The sequence below is a fragment of the Montipora capricornis genome, chromosome 14, assembly GCF_036669925.1.
Source record: "Montipora capricornis isolate CH-2021 chromosome 14, ASM3666992v2, whole genome shotgun sequence".
Lineage (NCBI taxonomy): Eukaryota > Metazoa > Cnidaria > Anthozoa > Scleractinia > Acroporidae > Montipora > Montipora capricornis.
In genome coordinates, this window is record NC_090896.1 from 22,539,968 (window position 1) to 22,548,442 (window position 8,475).

The following is an 8,475-nucleotide window of genomic DNA, read 5'->3' on the forward strand; positions in this document are numbered from 1 at the left end:
TAACCGGCCCCCCAATTAAAACCAGATTACTCGCTTAAAACTTATCTTTCTAACTGAAATTTTAGAAATATGCAGAGTTTTGAATTTGACTTGGCGCGTTTTCTTTAAATGGCCCCAGACTGCATGATTTATTTAGCACCAAAGTGAGTTACGTTAAGTTGTACAGGAACAAGTCTTGATTACATAACACACTACAATTTTCAAAAGTTAGCTCCTTTGATAAAAAAGTAGTATGATAACAGATTGATCATAAGTCAACCTGAATTTTCTAAGGGTTCTTAAAAATATACTTTGAGGTAGCAAACACTGCCACTTCAGGATTTTTATGTGATAACTGTTAAACGATCACTGAGTCTGTACTGTCTTCGCAACACTGAACACTTTAGTAGCCTCACATCCTAGACCCACTTGATTTACGTATCAATACAACACAGCTCTGCGCTCCGCCTCGCTTCAGTTACTGAAAACAAAGCGTAGGCAATCTGTTTTTAATTAAGCTAGCCTGACCACCAGTTTATTAATCCCGTTGTTTCAGTCAGAGTTGATCAAAAGAAAGAATTTCCTGTTCCAAAGATAGATAGGCAATGATATCATAATGACAATGTTCGCTAAAAGATTATTGAACTGGTCCGGTTCAGGCTTTCACAACAAGTCGTCCGACAGACGATGGCGTTTCACATGGGACTACTCGAGGAAAGCTCTGTCGGAGGCCAAAGTATAACTCAAAATCGGCTGATTGGAATATATCAACCGTATCGCACTATTCACATAGGTGTACACGCGATAAAACGAACATACTGCGTTTTTTAATTGCTAATGAATTTGCAAATTTCACTTAGTCATAACGGGTTGCATAACAAACCACTATTGTAAGTGAGGCTATAATTAGCTTTTAACAGTTGCTCACATTTTTTGCGAGCGAAGAGTTAAAAAAAATTGATCAAGCAAATACTGCCCCTCAATTTCTTACGATTACTTTTCATATAAATTATTTCTTGAGTGAATCGTTAAGCTTTTACTTCGCAAATAGAAGCAAGTACGTACTACACAAACTTGCTGACAAAATCAGCGGGAACAAGAGTTGCGAAAACATCTTTTCTGAACTTTACATTCACTTCTGACTCCTCTTTAGCAAAAAACATTTTAAAAAAGCTGAACACACCCAACAGCTTAGCCAAAAGATAACTCATATTTTAAAGCAGCAGATCGTTGAAACAAAGTTTGGCGAACAAACAAGACAACTTAACTGATTGGCTTTGGGATATTTTCAAACCGGGCGCTGAGTCTGTCAGCTTTCCCGGGACATTAATTCCTTTTGGAGGAATACGCTAGACTGCTTTAATTATTCCAGGAGCATTAATTGAGTTGCATTATAATACAAACTCGGCTAGCATTCATCCACATCTACATATTCCAGCTCTCGGCAAAGTCCCCTTTTGTCTTATGGCTGTTTCTGCTTGGGTGGCCTCATACACCATAAGCCGTTTAGAGACATCATATCACTACCAAGCCGGCCACTTGACAATGTGCTGGAGAGAACAGGACAGCAACAAATAGTGTGTGGGTTCTTTAACTTCCCACAGGGAACTTATGAACATTATGATAGAAGATATTTGTGAGACGGGGCCTACGGTTTATAGTCCTTATCCGAGAAAACTTGAAAGGCTAACCATTTGCAGATGTCATTACAAAGGCAGCACTTTCTCCTCAATTATAAACCCGGTAGTCCTTGCTTAAGCTCCCTTCTGATGATTTCCACTGGAAATATAGCCAAGAACGTTTACCGAAGACAGTGTTCGTCACAGCTGATCTTGAAACTATTTTTATTACTAGTCTGTAGTCTGTATTGTGCATTTTCAACCGAGTTTGCATTTTGTACCCGGTGCAAAGTCGCGGGGGAGGGTTAATTGTCAAATGTTTCCTGTCATGATTTCTCGGCTCAATACCCTAAAAGGTACCGCTAAAGCTCCCGCTGTGGACCTTTTGAGGCTGAACAACCTAAGAGGAACTAAAACCTCTTTTTTAACCCCTAAAAGGTACGAGGAGAACCCCTGTCCTTTTTATATGGGAGTGCCCTTCCCTCTTCCCCCCCCCCCCCCCAAAAAAAAAGGTTCTGAATATTCAATTTGCTAAGCACCATATTTAAAACAACAAGAGCGAGGGGTTTCCAAATATGGTACTTAGCACTGAAACAGTCAACCAATCAGTTCGCACTGAATATTCGGAAGCTGTGAACGCGCGTTACACGTTTCAACCCTTATGGGTTTCTGGTTACAGACAATAGAGACCCATTAGGCTGAACGGTTTTCAAAACCCCACTTGCAATCCATTATAATCTTCTTCAATTTTGCCACTGCGTTTGCTATTTTATTCAAACCTATCCTTTAATGTTTGAAGTCGTTATTTTCGCGTTTCCCTTGATTTGATTCAGGTGTCTGGCTAAAATTCGTGACACAGCACGTTTATACTCCCTAAAGTTGAGTGTGTCGGCTGACCGTGGAATTTAGCTCGGTTCGAATTTTCCAGATTTTCGAACAAAGCATTGGCGGTCTTACGGAAACCAAAAGTCTTGGGTTGATTTAACAAGGGACGTTAAAAGGGCGGGTTTTTTTTATATTTTTCCACGTAGCGAAACCTGTCATTGTCACAGCACAGCGATTATTGATATTGGAACGTATTAAGCAAAGCCAGCTTGACCACCAGTTATCAATTTTGCTGATCGAGTTAGTCGATAAAGATGCCGGGTGACATTGACTAACAGTGACTATCAACAGTTCATTGACCATGTGTGAGACTGTCTCCGGTGGAGTGTATGTTATAGCTAAATTTAAATTCAGGTTAATTTTAATTTCAACCAAGGTCATTTTTGCTTTAAACTAGGTTGAAATTGAAAGTAGGAAACATCAACAAAATTCCATCAATTGTTAGCAAGTACGTGTAATATATTGTTAAGTAACTTGGTCGTAGAGTTGAGTGGATGAACTTAGTGTAGCTTAACTTTTTTCATGAGTAATTTATAAAACCCCAATGGTTGTTAAGTCTACGCACTGATTTTAAACAGGAGCCCATCTCCTGTTTTAAATGGTTAGCATTAAGGTTGAGGTTAGGCATACTATGCATGATAACCGATTCTACTTTTCTATCTCAGAACGACATTGTTCATTGATGAATCTCCTTAGGAGGGCATGGGGCAACAATCTTGAATTATCTCAAGTTCAAAGGAATAAAAGAACTGAAAGGTACATGATGTATTGTTGATTTTTAAATTGCTTCGTCATTTGCTCTATCTTTTGCTTGCTTCGAATTCGGAATAACCAAAATCAAGTGAAAACAAAACTTTGAAAAGTCAGGAAAAAGGATTTCATCATCTATAGCCTGAGACCAGGCTCTGCGGTTGGGGTTATGGAGCGAAAAGGAAGATGGCGCAGAAAAAACACTTTCCCCGCTCGGCTCGCTTCGATCGCCATTTTTTTGTTGCCACGTTCCTTTTCGCTCCATAACCCCAACTGCAGAGCCTGGTCCCAGGCTACATGATCTATTGACCAGAAGCCATTTTGTAGGCTCTTGTAAGTGTTATTTCTTCTGAATTATCAAATAAAACATTTGTTTTTTTATCTTTTATTTTTTGCCGAGTGTGTTTGTAGTGATAAATCCAGACTTTGTGATTGTGGCACATTCCCCTTCAAGTTCTACAATTTGATCAAAAACCTCATTTGGATGAAGAGTTTCCCTTTCCATTTTATTACAGTCAAACCAAGTGAAGCGTACCCCTTAAGATTGCATTAATGAAGTGATTATTTGAAACTTGAACCCGCTAGTCGTTTCAAGAATGCAATAATGAATTGATTATTCGAATATTGAACTCGCTCGCTCGATCCAAGAATACGGCTAAGTTCGCTAACGGCTTCCGTTTTCGAAAAATCAATTCACTGTTGCGACTAGTAGGTTTCAAACCTACTAGTCTTTTCTAGAATGCAATACTGAATCGATTTTTCGGAAACCTAACCCGTTAGCCGTATTCTTGGATCGAACGAGCGAGTTCAATATTCGAATAATCAATTCATTATTGCATTCTTGAAACGACTAGCGGGTTCAAGTTTCAAATAATCAGTTCATTAATGCAATCTTGAGGGGTACGCTTCACTTGGTTTGACTGTAATTTTCAGCGCCACATAATTCTGAAGTTCCAACTTCAGTCTTCTTTTTCTTCTTCCCTGTGAGGTGTATGATAACTGCAGACCGCAGACTGCAGACTGCCTACAAATAGCGCTGATAAGCATTATTTAAGACTAAGCACCCATTTCAAATAGTGTTCATAAGCAGTATTGAAGTCTAAGCACCCATTTTAGAACGGTTAGCTTTCAATAACTGCGATTTAGGGTTAGTTTGAAGTTCGCGGTCTGGTGTCAGACACCACCCTCCTTCAATGTCTGGCTCATCCACTTTTCCAAATTATTGACCATGCATTTTCCTGCTCTGCATTTGATGTAGCTGTGACTTGTGCAATCATCTGTGGCTGTTTGATTTTTTTTCCACCGGGAGATTCCGAAAGCTACTTCATACGGCATTTTGGCAATGGTTCTGTGAATGGTTACGCTTTGTTTTCAAGCGGTTTCCCCAAGATAATGACACCAGTGCATGGTTTGGTGACAAGTTTTCAGTTTTCTTTGATTACACTGCAAAAGTTATCCTTCGTAGTTCTATTTGCCCGTGCCACCAAGGTTGCTGACCAGCGGTTTTCGTTAAAACAATGGTTTTCTGAGGGGTGCTCAGTCTCGCAGTCTCAGAAAACCTGGTTGCATGTGGTCATTGTTATTTAAGATTTTTCGTGCCACCATCCTTTTTTCACGGGGCGAACGTTGTGTTTGCGGCGAAAGTTCGTCATCACCTGACTCGAAAAATTGAATGAATTAATTAACTTTATTTATACAAGGTAATAATTTCAACATAAAATTGGTTTCCAAATTGGCCGTGTTCCTATCTAATATAATCTAAGAAATACGGCTAAAATACACAAAACTGAGCAGATAGCAACTAAATACGAGAGCTTAAAACTTATAATTACAATATATTATAATAACTGTATACTTTAAATGAAGTACCCAATTTAATTTAACTACTTTAATGATTCATGGTGGTTCCGTCTCAAAAAGGCTTTAAAACTATTTAATGTTTTCAAAAATCTTACATGGTTTGGAAGTGCATTCCATGCTGCCGCTCCACGATATGCAAAAGATCCTTTTAATGAATTAGTTTTAGGCTTGGGCAATTGCATGTCGGATCTGCTGCCTCTGAGGTTGTAATTATGTACCTCAGAGGTTAAACAAAAACAAAAGAGCTCAGTTAAGTACTCAGGTACATTATCGTGATAAACTTTGTAAATCATGATATTCATTGGCATTTTCTGCCTATCATGCAGTGTAGGACAATTCAATTCTTCTAGTATATCGCATGATCTTATTGAATAGTGCGCTTTCGTGATAATGCGCGCTGCTCTATTTTGAAGGTTTCTGTAGTTGGTCTGCACGCGTTTTTGAGCAATTACCCCACACAAGGTTACAGCAGTTGAAACATGGCTGCACAAGTGATCGGTAAACAGCATTCAATGTTCTTCGGTCACTTGCAAGAGATCTTATTTTGTAGAGCATACGCAAGCCATTCTGAACTTCTGTCAGGATGTGAGATATCTGATTATCCCATGACAGAGACTCATCAATATGTACACCGAGTAATTATGTGGTAGTTTACCATATATGCTAAGGGTCATGTCTTTGGATGCAATGATTCTTCGTCTGGATCCAACTGTCATATGACTTGTTTTTGAAGTGTTGCAGCTAAGCCTATTAGTTGCTAGCTTTGGTTCAATGTCACTGCTGGTACTCACACCGGGTACTGTTATGTAGCATGGCGCAGAATGGCTATTGTTTGTTGGACATATACTTGCTTTCTGGCATAAATTACTCTTGTCTCACTTGAACTCCCATGTGAGTTCTTAATAGACTCCAATTGGTTACGTTTAGTCTCTTACAAATGCAAATCTACAAGAAAATGCTTGGAGTTGCAAATACCTAGTGGAATAACTGTCCGTCAAATGTACAAGCAGTTTGCAGGCAGTAGATTTCCGAACAAAGCCGATCACTCCGAATAGTTTGATAGAAAATCCTGCATCTCATTTGCGACATGATTTGCGACAGTTTAAGCCCGATTCCCACTTGCGCAATAAGTACAAGTATGAGCGAAAGCGTAAACATAAAAAGAATTGTGTGGGAACTGGCTTGAAACAAGCATAAGTGTAAAGCGCAAGAAAGGAAACTATTTCCTCTCCTTGCGCGTTTGCTTATCCCACGGTTGTGTTTATTGCACAAGTGAGAACCGACGTGAGTTTGTACAAGCACGACGATTCGCACGCCATCTTGAATTTTACTAGATCTTCTCGGACGTTACTACGCTTACGTATGCCCAACTTTCATCGGCTTGTCTCATCGTGTAAACGTCGCAAGCTCATCCTTGTGCTTAAGCTTGTCCTTATAGCACAAGTGACAAACACGCTTTAGTGGCCGGTTCGTTATGTTGTGTTATGTTTTGAACACATTTTTATTAAGCCTCATGTGGACTGGAGACCTCTCGTTGCGACCAATTTTATCACTTTTCTAAATTGCAATGACAGAATTTTGCAATTTTTGTCTTTGTTCCTGTCATGTTTCATTTTACATCATTCGGAGCTGAGAAATCATCAAGCATGGTTCACGCGAAACATGCTTGGCTTAACTTTAATTACGAGAGAAATTCCCATGTTTTTTCTGGTTGAAAGTAGTCGAAAGTCGTCATTACCTATAAAAAAATAGGCACGCAATGCGTACATGTGGTAGTGCAATGACGTACACAGCTCTTTATTCCATAATTGTCGATTGAGATGCGTTTTGTTTTCCAGGAGATTCAAGGTTTGTCTTTGCGTAATATGTAGCTCTAATTGTACACGGTATTGCTTTGGTACCCATAAATCACGGTAGTGTCATGGTAGATGTCTTAGGTGAATAGCCGGGCCCTGAGAATACATGTAGTTACTCATGAGGTATAAAATGCCCTCCGTTTCTTGTTTTCCGTGTTACATTAGTGTATGCAAATTTATGCTTGCATACATTTACAGACTGTAACTTTACGTGGGGTGGGGGGTAGGGGATTATTCAAAACAATTAAAAGCTGCTGAAAAATGTATTGTTGAGTCAGAAAAATTAATAGAAAGACTTGAAAAGAAGTATTAGAATGTATGTATGTTTGGAATATCAGTCCATTTTGCATGACAAAATAAACAGTGCGTTTTTGAAGAAATCAACCATCCCTCTCATGTTTCAAGCCCTTAAGTGGACTTGCCACAATTCCACCTCGCGAAAATCCCACACATGTCCAATATACAGGAACTGAGTCGGGTCGTCAATTGCTGTTGACGGCCCCAACTCACCGGATGTCGGGTCGTAAAGTTTAAAAAGGAAGTAAGCTTTACTGCCGGAAGTCGAACTTTCTGGGGCAGCTTCAAATATCTCGACAGATCGTGACGATCCGATGAGGTCGTGACGACCCGTCATTTGAATAGTCGACCCGACTTTTGACAGTGTCAGGTGGTGAGAGAAAGAAAAACTTTGATGAACAATGGAGGATGTGCTGCTCAAAAATATTGTATGCTTCGTTCTCAAAGAGTAGCGACTAAAATATCGATATACGCATATAAAATTAGAAACATCGACCAGAACAGCATTCACAAATGTTCCGAATGTGTCCTAATTGATACCCTGACAACATGCTGTTCAGAAATAGCAATAATGACTGCCCGTAATGGCGCTCCGAAATGTTGAATGCTTCGTTCTTAAAGCGTCGCGAAATCGCCGTACACTTCCTCAAAACATATAGCGACTAAACTAACGATATACGCATAGAAAAATATAAATTTCGACCACAACAGCATTAACAAATGTTGCGAATGTGTCCTTGACACTGCCTTGATACCCTGACAATGAGCTGTTCAGAAACAGAAATAATGACTGACTGTAATAGCGCTCCGAAATGTTGAATGCCTCGTTCTTAAAGCGTAGCGATGGAAGTGTCAGGTGGTGAGAGAAAGAAAAACTTCGGAACAAAGGAGGCTGTGCTGTTCAAAAATGTTGTATGCTTCGTTCTTAAAGCGTCGCGAAATCGCCGTACACTCCTCAAAACAGCTAAGCGTAGCTAAAATCGCAGCAAGCTTCCTAAAAGCATCCAAAAATGGTGAATGGTTCGTTCGTTCGTAGCGAAATTAATACCCAGACAACATGCTGTTCAGCTGGCTGTTCAGAGACAGGGATAATGATTGACTGTAATATCGCTCCGAAATGCTGAATACTTCGTTCTTAAAGCGTAGCGAAATCGCCGTACGCTTCCTCAAAACATCCAAGCGTAGCGAAAATCGCTCCAAGCTTCCTAACAGCATCCCAAAAATGGTGT